Source organism: Macrobrachium nipponense, chromosome 24, assembly GCF_015104395.2.
Source record: "Macrobrachium nipponense isolate FS-2020 chromosome 24, ASM1510439v2, whole genome shotgun sequence".
NCBI classification, from domain to species: Eukaryota; Metazoa; Arthropoda; class Malacostraca; order Decapoda; family Palaemonidae; genus Macrobrachium; species Macrobrachium nipponense.
Genome location: NC_061091.1, coordinates 55,791,683 through 55,812,840, shown reverse-complemented (window position 1 = coordinate 55,812,840; position 21,158 = coordinate 55,791,683). Strand labels below are relative to the sequence as shown.

The 21,158-nt window shown below is 37.3% G+C and overlaps 1 protein-coding gene across 1 annotated transcript in view; it reads left to right on the top strand.

Annotated features, from left to right (window-relative positions):
- The window catches only part of LOC135205649 (cadherin-related tumor suppressor-like), a 498,060-nt gene extending 497,685 nt beyond the window's left edge, over nucleotides 1-375 (top strand). The window contains exon 14 of the mRNA XM_064236470.1: nucleotides 1-375. This exon is cut by the window's left edge and continues 2,083 nt beyond it. The gene's annotated coding sequence lies outside the window, so the exon portion shown is untranslated.
- The last annotated feature ends 20,783 nt before the right edge of the window (nucleotides 376-21,158 follow it).

The window sequence follows — 21,158 nt, the reverse complement described above, 5'->3', positions numbered from 1 at the left end:
AGTGACCATAAATAATCTGTAAGAGGAAGCCAACGTCTAAATGAAAACAAGATGGGAGGCCATGTGCTAGTTTCATTCAAATTCGTTTTTCAATATGGCCAAAAATTTAAGAAAGTGATGAAGTTGAATTACTGATGTGAATCCAGACAATAAAATAAGAGTTCAAGTTGCCAAGACTGTTCTAAAAGCGTATCTGGTTCCCTGTTGCCAAATGTAGAAGAAGTACCTTCGTGTGCTAGTATATTAATTCATAAGAAAAATAAATGTATGTGAATTCTCAGAGGCCAAATTCAATTCTCTTAGTTTTTCTACTTCTTTTATATAATTGTCATGCATTTAAATGAATTGACCATGTATGTATATATATACATACATACATACTATATATATATATATATATATATATATATATATATATATATATATATATATATATATATATACAGGTAAACCTCGAAATGGCCAAATCTATCTTTCTCGTCCCAGCTGAACCATGGTGCCTTTTTTTATAATTGCCATAATCAAAGAATGGGAGTCGCTGGAGGAAGAGCTCTCTTCCATAGCTTAGGAAAATGGATAAAAAGAGGAGACGGAGGCTACTAACAAATGCTAATACTCGACACTTGAGAAGCTTAAACTCTCTCTTTCTCTATCTCTCTATCAATGTTGTCCATAATTCATATTTATACAGAACGAAGGGAGGTGGTTGCATCTTCCAACTCCTTACTCGAGCTGAAAATGTAACTCGAATAAAAGCTCTTTCCATTAGTTAATAAGTTCTTTTTTTTAATGTAAGAAAACAATGGCCTCGTCCCCTCTTTTACGGAAATTCTTGAGCTCCAATTTGCTCCCTACAGCAGCTCCTGGGTGTTTGCAGTTTATATATGATAGGTCTTTTTTTGTATTCTACTGTAATTTGTGTTTTGACATTTGAGGGATGATGATGATTACACTGTCTAAAACTGTTGGCGAAAATCTGACGAAATTTGACTCCTACAAAATTGGACGCATCTCATTGGCTAGTGGTTAAATTCTTTAACTAATAACATATTAAACAAGTGATTTCCAGATTTACAGTTTCCAACGCATTGCAATAAAGTGTTAATCAAAAAATTCAAAATTTCCAGGACTTATTCCATAACCGTTTGGACAACCAACCTTGTATCCAAAACTCTGCAACGGACCCAGTTTTGTAATATAATAGGTTCTTGTACATTATCCACTCTCTGTATATATATATTTTGACTATTTTGTACAGTGTATTCTTACCTAAGTGATGCCACGTCAAGTGTGCCAAATTGTTTGTTGTTTTTTATTTGTATGAAAGATGTGCGGAATGTTGCTAAGCTTGAGCAGCATTTGTGATGATTCTCTGTATAAAGTGAGCATTGTAATAAACATTTGTAATGAGAATAATTCCCGTCTTTTACTTCCACCTTCACGAACAAGTCTGATGTCATATATCATGGACACTGTAAATATGACATTTGTCTATTTTGGTTCTTGCTCTGTGACCTCCCCCCACCCCAAACCATCCATTTCACCGAGGTAAAACCATTCATGACATACTTATAGGATAATCCTCCACCCAACTCTCTCTCTCTCTCTCTCTCTCTCTCTCTCTCTCTCTCTCTCTCTCTCTCTCTCTCTCTCAAACATGGAAGGAAAGAGACTTTTGGATTTTGTAAAAAATTAATTCTTCTACTAATAGGTTGATTAACCTACTAGAGGAAACATCATACTAGAAATCGTCTTTTCAACAGAAGGTAACCTACACAGTGTCTGATCTTTCAGTAGGCGCAAATCTAGGCAAAAGTGACCATAAAATTATTACGTTTCAAATTAATGTTCAACATACAAAAGAAGAGCGGATATTAATGAGATTAGTCGACCGTCGACAAGACCTAAAAAAGCTAATGGAGTACGTTAAAAATCTAGAGTACAATGAGAACACAAGGCATAGATAAGTACTGGGAAGCTTTTCTAGAGGAATACACAGAGGAACGCTCAAGATGTATACCATTACAGCAAATACTAACAAATGGCAACCCTCAGCCTAAGTGGTTCAACAGAGATATTAAAAATAAAATATGAGAAAGAGACAGGGTGCACAAATCAATGAACCCACACCCAACACCAGAAGATACAAGCAGGCATACAGAACTCTGTAGAAGGGTGGACAAATTAGTAAGAGATGCAAAGATAAATGAGGTTAAGAGAGTTGCATCAGTTTGTGAGGAAAACCCAAAAGAATTGTTTGCGCATGTTAATAGTAGGAAGCCAATAAAAAATAGCATAGGTCCTCTAAGGAACAATAGAGGGAAACCTGGTGAACTCACACTTGGAAAAAACAGAATTATTGAATAAGTTTTTTACTAGTGTTTTCACAATTGAAGACACTACCTCAATACTGGAACCAGTTATTAAATATGAAGAGGCAAAACCGTTGGACAAAATAATATTTACAGAAGAGGACATTAGAAACAAAATAGACAAAACTCAACAAAACTCTACAGAAAGAGTGCAGAACAAAGTAAGGCACCAAAAGGATGGAAACTAGGTAATGTGGCCCCAGTTTACAGAAAAGGTCCAAGAGAAGAGCCGGGAAATTATAGACCAATCTCTAACGTCAGTCGTTTGTAAGATTTTTGAGTCCATAATTGCAGATCAACTTGTAGATCGCATTGATAGAAACAACTTGTTGTTAAACAGTCAACACGGCTTCAGACAAAACAGATCCCGCCTATCAAACCTATTGGAGTTTTTTCATGACATGCCATGTATTTACGACAGTAGTAGAGCAATAGATATACTCAAACTTAGATTTCCAAAAGGCTTTTGACAAAGTTCCACACAAGAAACTAATGTCAAAAGTTAGAGCTTTAAGAATTGTTAAGAGAAACAGGTGACTGGATCGAAGACTGGCTAACTTATAGAAAACAGAGAGTAGTAATAAATGATGAAGAATCAGAATGGGCAGATGTAACAAGTGGAGTTCCTCAAGGTTCTGTCCTTGGCCGTTTCTGGTTTTTTATTTACTTTAATGACATTGATGTAGGCTTAACTAGCAGGATAGCCAAATTTGCAGATGACACCAAACTAGGTGTAAATGCAGCAGACCCATATACAGTGGAAAGTTTAGAAATTATTTAAAGAAAATAGGAGTGGTAAAAAAGATGGCAAATGTCTTTTAACTTGGACAAATGTAGTGTTACAAACAGGAACAAACAACCCTCATACCAACTACATACTGCTTGGGAATGACATAATTAGTGTAGAACAAGAAGAGGACCTTGGCGTCATTATTACCAAGAACTTAAAATCCACAAAACAGTGCATAAAAGCTGAAAAGACGGCACAGAAACTAGTGGGACACATAAAGAGGCAGTTCAAATACAGAAACAAGGAAAACGTGCTGCAGCTCTACATATCCGTAGTTAGACCTGATCTTGAATCAGGATCCTGATCTTGAATATGCAGTAGTTTTGGTCACCAACACTAAGAAAGGAAATAAATAGATCAGAAAGGGTACAAGCAAGAGCCACAAAGTTAATTCCATCCATCAGGCAAACAGGTTACCAAAGACGACTAGAGAGCCTGAACATGTACGGATTATAAACACGACGACTGCGAGAACAACTAATAGAAACATTCAAAATAATGAAAAGCATAACAAAAGTAGACAGTAACCTATTTACGTTAAACGAAAACCAGACAAGAAATAATGGATGGAGACTAGAACTGAAGAGAAACAACACATCTTATTGCGGGAACTTCTTCACATACAAGATGTGTGACATGTGGATAAGCTGGCACTGGAAGTTGTAAACAGCAACAGTGTGGAAGAGTTTAAAAGAAAGATTGACAAAATAATTAGGACACTGTGAATGCACAGCAAAACCTGCTCCTAGAGATAAGTGAGCACACGATGTCTCCTCGGATGAAAGTCTTTGAGACATCCTAATCCTTGTAACTCCCTGTACCCCACCCCCCCCCTCTCTCTCTCTCTCTCTCTCTCTCTCTCTCTCTTCTCTCTTACTCTAGATGTACAAAGCAATCTTTCACTACCTCTTCCTTTACTCCAGGAAGACTAGAACCTTAAAGTTCACACAAACTCTCTATTCTTCCTCCTTCTTATACAAAATAATAATTTCTACTACTCAAAAAGAGAAAACATCAATACAGAACAAGCAAGAAAAGGCTGTAAACTTTCAAAGAATGGCGTACTATTATGTGGGAAAAATATGTAAACAAGGTAAAGAGTAATATACACAAAAACGAGAAGAGAAAACAAATCATCATAAGATTAATATATACTCGTACAAGCAGAAAAGTTGCCGAGGAAAGTACAAAATGCCAAAGCGATGATGAACTGGACTCCGAAGTAGCATGGAAAATTCTCTCCTTCTCGTGATCATCAGCATCCACAAGTACAAGGAATAAAATACCTCTGGTCAGAGTGACACCGTTGTACTTCCACGGAGGGACACAGGGTCTGGCCTAAAAAACTTAGCTGCTTCGGGAGATGCTGCTGCTGCAATACTTTCATTGACCCTTTCTGATGATTAGAATGGAATATAAAAGTTTGGCCAAAGTCAGCGCTGAAAGAAAAGAAAAATTTTGAGTAGAAAGATTTTACAGGTGTAACAGGAGGAAAATCCCGCAGCTGCACTATGAACAGAATGAACAGAACAGAATATAGAATTTTGGCCCAAGGCCAAGCACTGGGACCTGTGAGGTCATTCAGCACTGAAAGGGAAATTGAGAGTAGAAAGGTTTGAAAGGGGTAACAGGAGGAAACCCTCGCAGCTGCACTATGAATATATATTCGGGGTCGCAAATTCTGAATGCGCATAAAGCAAAATTCATTCAGAATTTGCGACCCCGAATATATAGACAGTGAACTTAAACACATCACGGCTACTTTTAGAAGTCTTAGATATCCCCCTCACTTCATTGAGAACGCAATTTCGCGAGCAAGGAAGTCGTTCTATGGACTTAGATATAAAACCAAGGAAAAACCAAAAAGATATGTGTCCCTTCCCTTTAATCCAGAGGTGAAGAATATAAGTGGGGATATAAACAAAAGTCAGAAGGAAACTAAAATTGTGTTCAAATATGAAAATACAATAAGACGCACCCTCGTAAGAAACAATAACAATGATAAAAATCCCATAGTACCAGGCGTTTACGAACTACCGTGTATGTATTGTAATGGTAAATATTTCGGCGAGAGTGGACGGGGACTAGATATGCATTTGGGCGAACATAAGCGAGCTTATGAACTACAATCACAAAACAGCGCAATAGTAGCACATGCATTCAGGAATGATCATAGACCCAGCTGGAACGAGGCTAAAATTATCTTTATAAGTAACAATGTAAATGTCAGACAACTAGTCGAGGGAGCTACTATAAGTTTAGGAGAATCATTCAAAGGAAACAAGTCTTTTGTCAACGAAGACCCATTTGTTAATTTTTTTATTACTAGTATGTTTTTAAAAGATTTTAACTGTAGGACAAACTCTGTTTTTCCCTCTCCTGATGCTGCTTCTGCCTTGCCTCTCCCAGTCCAGGTAACTGTTGCCCCAAGGGAGTCTGGTTACGGTGCCCAATTTACGCCCTCGGATGAAGGACTTCCTGCAACATTGCAACAACCATTGCTGCGGAGATCCAACAGAATTGCAGCCAGAAGGATTGATAGAGGAGAGGAAATCAGCTAGTTGGAGTTAACTGCCTTCTTTCTTCATCACCTGACCCATTAACGAGCTAACGGCCAGTGTCAACGATCTTCAACGACTCTTTGTTTTTAAATTTACCTCTGTGCATGTTGTAACTAATTGTTCATTTGGACTGAAGATGAACCCAGGGAAGGGTTCGAAAGCTTTTTGTAAAGTCTTAAAAATTATACACGGACTCTTAACACTTTGTATTATTGTGGACCCTTTACAACAACAACAACAACAACAACAACAACAACAACAACAACAACAACAACAACAACAACAACAACAATAATAATAATAATAATAATAATAATAATAATAATAATAATAATAATAATAATAATAATAATAATAATAATATAATGCGCAATTGGAATACAATACTTACAAGAACTGGAATAAAACTAGCAGAGGTTAATATCAGGATCTTCCAGGGCGACTCACTGTCCCCACTATTCTTCGTAGTAGCCATGATTCCCATGACAAAAGTACTGCAGAAGATGGATGCTGGGTAACAACTTAAGAAAAGAGGCAACAGAATTAACCATCTGATGTTCATGGACGACATCAAGCTGTATGGTAAGACCATCAAGGAAATAGATACCCCGATCCAGACTGTAAGGATTGTATCTGGGGACATCAGGATGGAGTTTGGAATAGAAAAATGTGCCTTAGTCAACATACAAAAGGGCAAAGTAACAAGGACTGAAGGGAAAAAGCTACCAGATGGGAGCAGCATCAAACACATAGATGAGACGGGATACAAATACCTGGGAATAATGAAAGGAGGGGATATAAAACATCAAGAGATGAAGGACACGATCAGGAAAGAATATATGCAGAGACTCAAGGCGATACTCAAGTCAAAACTCAACGCCGGAAATATGATAAAAGCCATAAACACATGGGCAGTGCCAGTAATCAGATACAGCGCAGGAATAGTGGAATGGACGAAGGCAGAACTCAGCAGCATAGACCAGAAAACTATGAAACATATGACAATACACAAAGAATTACACCCAAGAGTAAATACGGACAGACTATACATAATACGAAAGGAAGGAGGGAGAGGACTACTAAGTATAGAGGACTGCATCAACATCGAGAACAGAGCACTGGGGCAATATCTAAAAACCAGTGAAGACGAGTGGCTCAAGAGTGCATGGGAAGAAGGAATGATAAAAGTAGATGAAGACACAGAAATATACAGAGACAGGAGAATGACAAACAGAACAGAGGACTGGCACAACAAACCAATGCAAGGATAATACAAAAGACATACTAAAGAACTAGCCAGTGCTGACACATGGCAATGGCTACAGAGGGGAGAGCTCAAGAAGGAAACTGAAGGAATGTTAACAACGGCACAAGATCAGGCCCTAAGAACCAGATATGTTCAAAGAACGATAGATGGAAATAACATCTCTCCCATATGAAGGAAGTGCAACACGAAAAATGAAACCATAAACCACATAGCAAGCGAATGTCCGGCACTTGCACAGAACCAGTACAAAAAGAGGCATGATTCAGTGGCAAAAGCCCTCCACTGGAGCCTGTGCAAGAAACATCAGCTACCTTGCAGTAATAAGTGGTACGAGCACCAACCTGAAGGAGTGATAGAAAAAGATCAGGCAAAGGTCCCCTGGGACTATGGTATCAGAACAGATAGGGTGATACATCCAAATAGACCAGACGAGACGTTGATTGACAAAATCAAGAAGAAAGTATCACTCATTGATGTCGCAATACCATGGGACACCAGAGTTGAAGAGAAAGAGAGGGAAAAATGGATAAGTATCAAGACCTGAAAATAGAAATAAGAAGGATATGGGATATGCCAGTGGAAATTGTACCCATAGTCATAGGGACACTAGGCACGATCCCAAGATCCCTGAAAAGGAATCTAGAAAAACAAGAGGCTCAAGTAGCTCCAGGACTCATGCAGAAGAGTGTGATCCTAGAAACGGCACACATAGTAAGAAAAGCAATGGACTTTTAGGAGACAGGATGCATCCCGGAAGCCCACACAATAAATACCACCCAGTCGAATTGGAGGACTGTGATAGACCAACAACAACAACAACAATAATAATAATAATAATAATAATAAGGAATAATAATAATATATAATAATAATAATAATAATAATAATAATAATAATAATAATAATAATAATAGGTGCAGTAGTAACAAAGATATTGTGTATGATCAATTATATACCATTCCATCAAAGACGAAAATAAAACTGTGAAAATTTAATACCTTCAAATGCTTCTGGAAACATTAACCAAAATAAAAATCTGAGAAATGCTGAGTCTGTGATTAACGATCTTCCTTGTAAAATACCAAGCATTACTGAAATTGCAAGGAGCCTTAGCATGCTGGTGTAAGCGCCACTGAGTCCTAATGAGTCTCGAAAGCCAATAAAGCCAGTAGCTGAAGTGCTTAATTTCCAAAAGAATCGTAACCTCATCGAGTTTTTGTGCCGATGACAGAGGACAACTCAGTATCTAGACATGTTACCCATAAGACCGCTCCCGTTATTTGTTAGCAGCCTTTCTTGACCATTTTCTGTTTGAATTGAACGGTAACTATTGAGAAAAAAATAAGTGCTCGCTGACCTTACAGTAGTCATATACAAAGCCCTCTCTTAAACACAAACATAATACATTCATTTATCTCTCTCTCTCTCTCTCTCTCTCTCTCTCTCTCTCTCTCTCTCTCTCTCTCTCTCTCTCTCTCTCTCTCTCTCATTACCTTTGTTGTGTCTGTAAATACATAAAAAAAGTAGAGAGATTCCAAGCAAATTCGGTTAATTGCCAAATTTCAAGCAATCTTTGCTGCATACACCAAATGCTTCGCTATCTTTGTGACACGAGAACAGGCGAATTCCTCAAAACTACCTTGCTTATGAGCAAAACACACTCAAATCATTACAAAATCGCGATGGAAACACAAACTTTGTCATGAAACTTAATGGTTAATCGGAAAGAAAGGAAGTAAGTCATTCCTCTACCAGCAAAATTACGATTGAATAATTATATTAGGATATTAGAGTCGATTCCACTACAAAATTCGGTCTATATGCGATGGAACGTGATAATTTTGGGGAAATGCAAACAACGGATAGTGATACACCTTTCCCTTTGTATTATGAAGAGATGTTCGATATGTTCAGTCATTCTCAACCATCAATAAGAATTAACAAGCTATTCTTTAAATACAAATATTGATGGAGATGGAGAAAAAAAGCGGGTGGCAATATTTGTATCTTCAATGCAATATTGTATACGCCACAGAACGACCATGCATGCCTGTACTCTATAAAGACAAAGCCCACATGTGATCCTTAAATGCAGACAAACTGATTTACATGGTAACAAAAACATCATAACGTCGCTTTTATCTCCAATAATATTTCCATTCCCAAGAATTTACTGGACTTTCAACTTCCCAGTGCCTCATCGCCTACATTCAGAAACAGGATCAAGAAAGTAAAGTAACGCCTATTTTAAGAAAGTTGACTTGCATTACACGTGGGCTATTCCTGGAACTTTCAAGTTTTCTCCTTGAAAATTTTTTTTTATTAAAATATTTTCAGTAAGGGACACAAATTAGATGAGCAGGCCACCTGACTTGACATAAGTAAGTACTAACGATGGCTGAGGCAGATCAGTGTCTTGACCCTTTATCACAGTATCGGCAAGTCAACCACCACAACTCACACAGTGCACTGTAGGCATTACTTAAGGTCCTTCGCAGCATTTTTCCGGTCCCAAGCTACACCCATTTTCCTTCCATTTACTGTACCTTCTTTCGTAGTCTCTTTCTTCCATCTTACTTTCCACCCTCTCCTCACAAATGTTTCAAAGTTCAACTGCGGGGTTTTCCTCCTGTTACACTTTAAAAACCTTTCTACTTTAAAACCTTTCTACTCTTAGTTTCCCTTCCAGTTGTGAATGACCTCATAGGTCCCAGCACTTAGCCTAAATTTTATATTCTAATTCCAAGTCAACAACCATTTATAATACTACGAACGCCATTATTTCCCACCAATATATTCAGAACAAACACTCTAGTCACCTATCTACTTTCCTTATTCACCACTGACCAGGGCTGAAATGTGGCAAATTTTTAAGACAATTTGCGTTTTTTCATAGACATACAAACCTCTAGATTTTAAGGATATTTATCCCACAAGGTGGACTGATCACTGAACCTTGCAAATTTTAAAATTTGAGTTTTTGTGTAGGTTTATAGGCAATCACCCACACACTTCTGCATAGCAAGTTTGTTTTCCTTCGAAAGCAGAAGTGGCTAGAAGTGGGATTACTTCTAGGAAAAATGAAAATTATTTTTTAAAATTTACCATCTGCTCCTACCATGATACATACTCTCGCCTTTGGTGGAAGGAATCGTATCGAGATCATGATTGGTGTCAATTTCTCACCAAAAAATGTCATGAAGGTGAGCAGAAGGATGATTTCTGTAGCCTTTGTCTATCCTGGGATATGTGATTCTACAGAAGACAATGGCACCTGCCAGGGAGTGGCATGTTGTTACCTTAATCTAAGAAGAAAAGGGACATAGTTCGGAAGGCAACATAATATAGCAGAATAAACCATAAAATATGCTCCTATCTCCCATTCTTGTTAAAAGTATGTGTATAAGGAGTCACATCTACTAACTAAAGTAAGTGATAGGAAGCTCTCAGTAGCTCATCTGCCTCTAGCCCGACCCACAAGAATACAGTGCGTGTCTGCTGAACAGAAGAGTAAACAGAAAGAAAAAATGCTCTTCATTCATCCACCCATTGCTACTGTAAACCTCAGGCAAGATGTCAATTCATCTGAACGGAGCTGGGTAGCTACCTAATATGCTGAGCAGTTACAATGGGTTCTAAGGCAAATGTATCCAAGGACTTGTAAGCAACATCCCATAAGTACACTGAAGATGTTTAATGTTGCCAAACACCTGCCCTTAATACCTGTTATAATGAGAAGTTTCTCTTGAAAGCTAAAAATGGGCCAACAACACTTGAGCTATTACAGGGAATTCGTGTTCAGGATTCTTTCTAAAGACTCGTATGCCCATTTGATGACTTCCTGAAGCAGATATGAGATTGTGTTACTGGATACATCTTTCTTGTGACTACTAGTACTATTGAACAGGCACCAACACTCAGGTCTTTAGTGTCAAATCCTGTGCAAGTAGTGCTGCATCGTCTGCACCAGAAACAAGAGGATCTTGTCTTGATCATCATCAGCAATGTCTACGAGGATTCTCATCCTTCTGAGGGTTGTACTAAGTAAGAGAGACCATGTAATACTATCTGAAGCCACTCGTAAGCATTAAATTCTCCACCAAGGTTGAGAAATCTATGCCTTTATGATGGAATACACTGAAAAGGGTAGATGCATTGTCCTTAGGAGTCACCAAACACAGACGATGTGACCCACTTTACCTGCCGATCAGGCAGAATGGAATGGTGCACATGTCAAGGTTGTCCCAAGGTAGTTAGTTAGAAGGCAACCTCAATTACATTTCAAAGATGTACTAGGAGTGAACAGAACAGCAGTAGCTGCATCTTTAGCCTTCTGGCAAACAGGTTGATTACCAGAGTCCCACCAAACCTCGAACAGCTTCTCCAGTATGTGAGGGCGCAGGGATCACTAATCCCACACAACTTGCTCCTGGCGACTGAGCTGATCAGCTAGCACATCCCAATGACCAGGATGTACCTGGCTGAGAGCTCACTGGTGTGATGAGTTGTCCATCCGTGCCCCTGCTAATAAACACACAAAGGGGTAAGAAGGCAACTGTACTTCTTGTTTGTTAGCTTACATTATGGTCATATTGTCAGCCATCAGCACTAACGAAAGTCCTACCAGGTGATCTCAGAAAGAATTGCAGGGCTAGTAGCGGTGCATCATCTTGAGAACATTGATTTGCAAGTGGGAGTCCTGAGGTCACACCCACTTGACAAATTAGCCATTCAGAAGTATGCCCCACCCTAGCTTCGATGTGTCCAAAAACGGAAGCATCTCTGGCAGAGGAAGTTCAGCAGAACTTCTACGGGAGGTCCTCCCTCACCTCCACAGACCAAGGCCCATGAAGAGTTTGGAGAGAGACCTGAGACCTGGCCCCCTAAGAAGATTCTCCCACTAAAGTACCTCACACAGGAGAGCATCTTCGTTATCAGTCAGATCATATGCACCTTCCATTCTGCAGTGGGTTGGGGCAGAAGCTGAAACAGGAGGAGTATGGGATGAGGTAGGAACACAAAGAAGAGAAGATACCTGTGGTGTATTTCTCTTCTAAAACACCAAATTTCTTTCTCCTACAACCGTATCTCTCCAACTGGGAAGGAGACCAAGATATACACTCTGAGCAAGTTAGAGTTGGCACACCTCCCGGCCTCTGCACGGCAGACATAAAAATTGAGGGACAACGGCACATAAAACCATGAAAAATGAACATATTTCTTCATGTCCAAGAAACCTACAGTGATCAATTTTATGAGGAAAATAATTTTCATACACAATCATTCCAAATACAATCACAATAAGACTACTAAATACCAATCCACAATAGTAAATTATTCAGACCAGAAACACTAGACGGAAATGTTCAACAACAGTCATGGTGAAAAATGCAAGTAAGTACTACACCTTCACAGTCCGCTAGTCAATGGAAAACTGCACAGAAGTGTAGTGAGTGATTACCCACATCTCCGCAAGAGACAGCCAAAATTTGAAAATCTTCGTTTCCAAGCTACAACAACCAGTTCAGCTTTTTTAAAAGGATATCCATTATAAAACAAGGTTTGTATCCCCATAAAAACAACATCAATTATTTCAATACTTTCACAACATCTGAAACATTCTTTTGTCAAATCGCATAACTGGTACATCAATCACAGTTATGAGATCAACAAAAGGATCGGTGCACACAAGCCACGTGCTGAATAGCCAGCTAAAACTAGATGTAATGCACTTAACACTTTAGTGTGTCTTAAAATCAAGGTTCTAACTGATTGTGACATGAAAACCATCACTTCGCCGTCGAGCAAACACCCCCAATTTCCAACAATTACAAAATTATCCACTTTCACTCATTGCACATTTCTCACTTTCCCACCCACCAGCTACACCACTCCTCTCATCACACCGCCCTCCTTCATCCTATGAAAACTGAAGGAACAGATCAGATTTGAGTGCTGATCCAAATCCGACTCCAGTGCCGCCCAACGATTGTTTCGTGGAAAAGAGATCCATTACCATGATCTGCGTCAAGATGCAACAGATGGCAGCGGCCAGATGGACTTGTGTTTCCTCGAGAATTTGTCAATTAATCAGACCACAAGGACTTCAGTATTTTCACCTGTCTATTTACGAGCATAAGTACACACAAACAACCATGCACAAGCTTTTCCACAAACACACATGCCCTTATTATTTTGCCAAAGACCATTTCTCCCCATGGCAACAGGCTGCTGGGCTACTGTGGCAAGTTGCGCAATATCACACTTAGTAGATGGTACATAATTTTACTTTTCAAAAATATCGTCTAAAAACCCCCTCACGGGAAAATTCAAGTTCTTTTTTTACAATTTGCTTTTTTTATAATTTGCAAAAACCAGAGATAAACTAACATTAAAGGTTAAAGCTGATTATTATTCACAAGGAAGTGTGAAGGGGGGCGGAGGAAACAAGTAGCTTAAAAATAGCTACACTTCCATGAGAAATACAGTTTTGGTGGTCCCATGTTTTAATGGGCGGGACTGTTGGCAAGATTAACCCACTTACCACGTAAAAAATTAATAATTTAAAACGTAACTAAAACTGTCAGAAGCCTGTAGTAGTCTCGTTGCCAGCACGCGATAATGGGTCGTATTTAAGTCCAGAAGCAAAGTAAGTATTAAGGAGTAAAACACAGAAATATAAAACACAGAAATACAAGCACACAGACCGTAGTTTGTTCGTTTGTTGTTTTTAATTGCATGGAACCAGTGGTTATTCAACAACGGGACACCAACGGCTTTACGTGACTTCCAAACCACGTCGAGAGTGAACTTCTGTTACCAGAAATACACATCTCTCACACCTCAATGGAATGCCCGAAAATCGATCTCGCGGCCACAGAGGTGGCAGGCCAATACCATACCGATCACGCCACCGAGGCGCTTATAGACCGCAGTAAATGTAACGAAAATTTAGGGGCAAAAGCTCTACTACTAATCTTCCTTCCCATGTAAAAAAGAAAGAAAGAAAAAAAAAAAGTTTCACAATTTGGCATCATTGACTTCATTTGCATATTCTGCAGTAGACATACAAAGGTGGCGAGGCAATAAGATTTGTACATATGTAATAATAAATAAAAACATGTTTTGCTCTTGACATAACAAGCCTTAAACTCAAACAACGACGTCCTCGGCATGTTTCGAACCCATGCACCACACGACATTGTGAGATTTTATTAATCGCACACTGACATATCGTGTACGGATGCAAAACCTGCCCAAGGCGTCAAGGTTTCTTCATCTGGGTTTAAGACTTTGTGGTAACAAGTGTAGTCAAAAACTGTAAGAAAATCGACAGGCTGCGAGGTCACGTGACTCACACAAATACATTATATAAATGTATTTGCAAACAGCTACTAGTTAAATGCAATCACAGATATTGATAATAATCGTTCTAATTTCATACTGGCTTCACTTACCAGGATGCTGACGTTGTTCCCGAGGGGACGACTTGAAGACAACTATCCTTCTTGCACAACCTCCTGCAAACAGAGATATATTTAAAAAATCTAGTTAAACAAACGAATCAAATTACACTTTAGAAAATAAAGCCTGCACTTCTAGCACTTTTTCTTATGGTGCACTTTAGATGATTCAGTGTCAACTGTTTACGTTACAACTACCATTTAAGATAAAACAGAACTACTAGGCAAATTGTCAGTCAAATCTCCTTTGCTACCTTACCTGTACGGATAGTCAAAACGCACAGAAAATAACCCTATGCAGCCTATTATCAGTAATGTTGGTTCAATTTCATATAAACTTTCGAAATATATCACCAAGATCTTGTCCCCGTTACTTGGAATCATCTCCGATTCTCATATATATAATTCTCTAGATTTAGTTGATAAATTAAACAAAATTACTCTTTGCCCCACTGATAGATTCGTTAGTTTTGATGTATGTTCTCTTTTTACTAAAGTCCCTATAGACTCTATTTTAGAATATCTTAGTAATAAACTAACTCAGCATGAATTACATCTACCTATAAGTCACATTATTTCACTCACTAGTTTGTGCATTTGCGATTTTAAGTTTATATTCAATGGTGAATTTTATCAACAAATATTTGGCATGGCAATGGGAAACCCTTTATCCCCACTCCTCTCAAACTTGTACATGGAATTCTTTGATAAACGCTACTTACCTAATATCATTTATATTCCTGTAAAGTGGTATAGATATGTTGATGATATTTTAGCTGTTCTGCCTGCTGGTATTGATGTAAATGATTTACTCTCTAAATTAAATAACCAGGTACCATCGATTAAGTTTACTCTAGAATTGGAAAAGACAATTGCCTCCCTTTTTTAGATGTTTTGATACATAGAGAACCATTTCAATGTAAATTCAGCATCTATAGGATACCAACCAACAACTTAACTTATGTTCATTTCTATTCAGGCCACCATCTTAACATCAAAATATACATTTTTTCTTCTATGTTTTTACGAGCATGAGTATTGTCAGTCCCCAATATTTGGATCAAGAAATTGAATACATAAGAAAAATGGGGAAAGATTTATGTTATCCTTCACATATATTAGATATTTGTCATAATAAAGCCCGCAAAAAGTTTTATAGTATAAGTAACACGAAGAAAGAAAATTCCAAGAACATTCTTAGTTTACCTTATTTTAACGGATTTGAAACCATTAAATCATTGTTAAAAGCCTTTAAGGTCAACCTTGTTTTTTCGTATAATAACACACTAAAAGGAATGTTAATAAAAAATGGCCCCAGGGAAAGCAACAACATAATATATAAAATTCCATGTATGGACTGCCCTTCTTTTTATCTCAGACAGTCGAGCAAGGGCTTAGAAGTAAGATTAAGCCAGCATAAATATTCTGTAAAAACTGGGCAAACATCTAATGCAATATTCATTCATCTGAGTGAAAACAACCAACGAATAAATTGGATTGGTAGTTCAGTAATTGCAAGGTTAAAAGATGCCTTATCACGAAATCTATTAGAATCTCCTATAATACAACTTACTTCACATTGTAATTTTAATATAAGTCGTGGCCTGTTTCATTTAGACCCTTGCATTTGTAACATGTTTAAGAATGACCTCAAAGATATAATTACAGACTTAAATACAAATCAGTTGCCTTAGAGATATCTTCGTTGTATATGTATGTTTAATATGTATTGTGAATAAGTTTTTGTTTAACAAAGTTCTGAATAGCTGTCACCCTATATTATCCTATAATTGTCTTGCCCTTGTTTCTGAGCAGATTGACTTAATCTTTTTGTTTTGTAAATTGTACCCATGTTTATGCTTGTTTGGAAAGGTTACTCTTTCTCCAGGTGTGCCGGATTCTAGGTACTAATCTCCTTATAATCCCTATCTGTCAGTCATACGAGCTTTCCTGTACTGTCAATTCCTCATGTAAGTCAGTTTATCTGCTAAGTAAAGGACGTTGAACATCGAAAGATCTTGCGGAAACTCCGTTTTTTATTTTCCTTCGTGGCTTATACCTTTATTTATGGATTTATCACGTTCCAAACTTTCGTGATTCAGTTATACATACATACACACACACACACACACACACAACACACATATATATATATATATATATATATATATATTATACTATATATCTATATATATATATATATATATATTACCTATATATATTTATACATAATCATACAATTTCTTTTCCTCAAAAGGAGGTAGCACCATTTAGATTAAATTACTAACCCATGACCTGACGTTCACGGGGCTCAGGTACGCTATGTGCCGACAGCACCTGACCTCTCATTGTGGTTACTCATCCAGCTGAATTGATTAAAACAATATCTAACGAGTAACGAGGTATGTGGACTGTGGGTACTACAAAACGCAACCTCTTTCTGCGCAGTGCCACATACCTTCCCTCACTTCAGTGTGGTTCAAAGGTTAGAAGTGTATACAAATTCTGAGAAAAATGCTTCTCATTCTTCAAGCTTTTTTCACATTTGATCATCACTGGCTAACAAGAGTTATGTCTTCGACTCTTCGACTATTAGTCCCTACAGGAAAAAAGAGATACATTGCTTTTCATGTATTTTCGTTTTATGTCTCATGTTTTACAACTTACTTCAAATACAGGTGGCATATTGCTCTTCTTCAAAAGATAACACAAGATTCCATCAACATTTATAGTAGTTTAGGATATTAACCCTTTCGTCGCGGAATGTACTTGGACTCTCAATCCCAGCTAAGTGCACAGTTTACATAAATAAATTAAAAATGCTTTCCTGTTTAATCAAAATGTTTTTACTACATCTTTAGGCACCAAATTTTCAGGGCTGAACATTACTTAAGCTTACAAGTAGCACACTAAAAGTAAAAATTTATAAAAAAAAGTGGAGAAAGTAGAACAAATTTGTTGGAATCTTAAATCTTTGTTAGTGGAACTACTATGAGATTCAGGGCCTCTGTAACACGGTTTTTTCGCAATAAGTTTTTATCTATGCATTTCATAAATATAACGCTTATTCAGAATACACATTATATGTACACATAAATTTTGACTGCATTCTGCATTACGTAGGTTGAATAAGTTTGGTACTTACAATGTAAAAGTGGCTTTTTTTGAAGACGGGCCAACTTACTCAGAGAAAAGGTTTCGAACGCACTCATTACGTAACTTATGACAGCATTTCTTCCCTCTTTCTCGATGGATGATTGGCTATACGTCACGAAGGCTATACCTCTGGCAACAATGACAAACAAATTTAAATACAAGCAAAGCAGCACACCTTTATGAACTCTGAAACCTCTCCACTGATAATTGTCATAATGAACAAACATACAAAATATGTTAATAAATACAAAAACACTTCGATTATTAATAAGTCTAACTCACAAAATAAGTCCTAAGAAATTACAGTCTACTTTATAGATCACAAGCAGATTAACAAGATGTAGGGAATAGTTGGTAATTTTCAAAAACATAGTAGACAAGCTTGATTTGATAACTACTATATCCAATGTCAAGCAATTTTTGTTTATTGGCTATCTACCTATTTACTGAAAATAATAGCCAGTACCGTATTTTGGCTTTAAACCTTCACCAGTAATTATCGTCAGAATGATAACTTCATGAGGCTCCACCCACTTTGGCCTCGTTATAATTCAGGATAACACTGAAGGCTATCATGGGCATTGTTGGATTACAAAATTTAACTTGTGGCTATAAAAACTCATTTCTCGAGTAGTTGTAAGAAGTGCTAAATGATCCTCAAGGATCCCAGCAGTTGGCCTAATCGTTTAATTCATGAATATTACGCATATACTGTTGCGGCACTACTGCTACAGTAGTATTACTACGCTAGCACAGATACCCCACCCACATGTATCGTTCCGCTATTCATAAAGTCTTCGGGTTTCAGAGCCGATGGAACAAGGAGAATGAATTTCTGTCTAGTGGATGGGCGGGGCAACATTTCGTCAAAAGATGTTTACTTTGCTTACGTAATGAATGTTTTTCGACTCTTGGCTCGTAATCATTGGCCATGGCGTCGGCTTATTTTTACTCTATAAAAATTAAAACTATCGGGTTTAGATTATTGATAATGCTGACAAAATTTGTGTGTGGTTGTAAAATATGCATATGTCAACTTTCAGCTACATCCCATGCTTTGACAAGGAGCAAAGTAAAAAAAACCCTGTTACAGAGGCCCTGAATCTCATAGTAGTAAATCTTTAAGTGTTTGATATATTCTATATTTGCAACACGTCTTACCTTCTATTGTAAATGCTATACTTCAACATATATATACTACATAAAATTACAGAAGAAGCTTTTTTTTTTTAATAGTTTACAAAAGGGAAAAGAATAGAAAATATACAAAATATTTTTTGTTCTAAGATATCTTTTTTGGTAATACTGACCATCCTTTCCCTAGACCATCAATCTGATATCTGTCCCTTGCAGATACTGATCTAAAACCTGTTGTATCAAATATGCTGCTGTTTTCACTATAAAGTAACTTTCAGTGGTATGTTTGTGAACTAACCCCATTGCAATAGCAACTGCAACAAAAGCTTCTATATCCATGGAAGTTGCATCTGTCCCTTGACGATGCAATGATCCATTAGGCAAAGACTGCTTCTTAGCTATCATAGAATAGCAATATTCATTTCATGCTTTCGTTACATGATCATCTATATCCTAAAGGGAAAAATTTTCCAAATCCAATTACTGCCTTGTGAGGATCTGTATAAACAGTACAATTAATTGTATTATCCAAACGTTTGAGATTACTATCACTTAACTGAACCTTATTCCATGTGTAGGCTACCTATAACGCAGCAACATCAACACAAGAGTAAAAGTTTTAGGGGTATCTTATCATCATCATCACTGATCCCATCAACATCCTCACTTTCCATCAGGGCATGCTCATCAATATCATAATCCGATTCTGAATCTGATCCAAACTATATTTTTTCGATTTCTTCAAGTGAAACTTGGTGAGAATAGAGGCCATGAACTGACATCAAAGAAAAAAAAGAAAAGTTTTGATGTTACAAGAACAGCTAAGTTCCTTAACTTAATCTACAAAAAATATTGTTTAATTTGGGAGGTATACATATTATAATCATAATGTCTGCGTCACATCTCATAATACCAAGAAACCTATTATAATGTAAGCTCCTCCATCTCGGTAACTAGGAATAAATGAAGTTGAATGCAACATGTAAAGGATTAGGTAACACGAAAGCCGAAACGAAATCCCAGTAGGGTCAAGATCCCGGGTGAGTCCAAACAGCAATAAATATTATACATCTCAGAATCTGAAAAGGGGGCCAAGATAATAGAAACTGAAATAACCTGGGAAGGAGGTTCAGAGAAAGACGCCATGACTGTAGATCTTGGCTACCTGACAGAGCAGAGAATGGTGAAATTCTCATCCCAAGCTAAATTAACCCCTATTTCGATGACGCTCTGCTGGCAATGAAGCCACAGGACTGAGATAACTTCTGACTAATACAGTAATCATACAAAAAGTATTTTATAATGGAACAAATGTATCTTAATTGGCATCATAAAAAGATAATTATATATAGATATATATATATATAGATATATATATATATATATATACACCGGGCATTTTTGCGCTCACCATGAACAGGACTCAAATGAACGAAAATTTTGCTTCTACAGAAGTTCAACTTATTCCGCTCCTAAGTCCAACCTCGGATAAACCACTCCATTTATATTTTTTTTTATTGTTGCTATAATCACATTTTCAATATTTACAGTATCACGGCTCCCAGGTACGATTATGATGGGCCTACTGAGCATTAGTAGCAAGTAGATTTCATGAAGAGAGATAGGCCTAAACATTGATACTGTGGACCATAGACAAAGTTACTCCATTTCTCGACATGAGAGTTCTACACAAATGACTACATCATCACACAAATATTATGAGCCTGAGAGGTTTAGTTAATATCAGTAACCGAAGAATTCGCAGGTGAATATCGTTCAATCGCTAATCTACCTTTACTCTTTGGAAATTTCCTCTTAAGCCTTCATCCATATAATTGTTGATATCACTCTCCACTCTGTCCAATTCAGGGCTGCCGAAGTGTGGAAATGACGTCACTAATACGGCTTATCTTGTCCACATTGTGATTAGGTGTGGAGTGTGGAATCCACACGTAAAAATTTCCACGCTTTTTACTTAAAAAGCGTATGCTAGTTAAAATCTAATAATAAGTTATGAAATTTATTTACTATTCTATTTTAATAGTCTCACACAAATATCTTTAAAAATAAATAATTAGTATTATCATTTTTAATTTGTGGAGGCGTTTGGATGCTTATCAGATGCATGATCTGACCGTTGATTCATGTGCAAACCAAGACCTAGAATATAAACTAGATCTTGACCGTACGAACTGGCTGACTCCAGCTCCAACCAGCCTCAGTTACCTATTCAAAATTACCTATTTTTAATCTTGTCCTCAACAAAATTTACATTTACTCTTTTTCATGATACTAGAGAGTATTCTTATTTTGCTAGTGTTGATGGTATATTTTCTTGCAAAATTTGGTACCAAATTATTTTTCAGCGAAGCACTTTACAGCTTTGCAATACAGATTGCAATTTTTGCATGT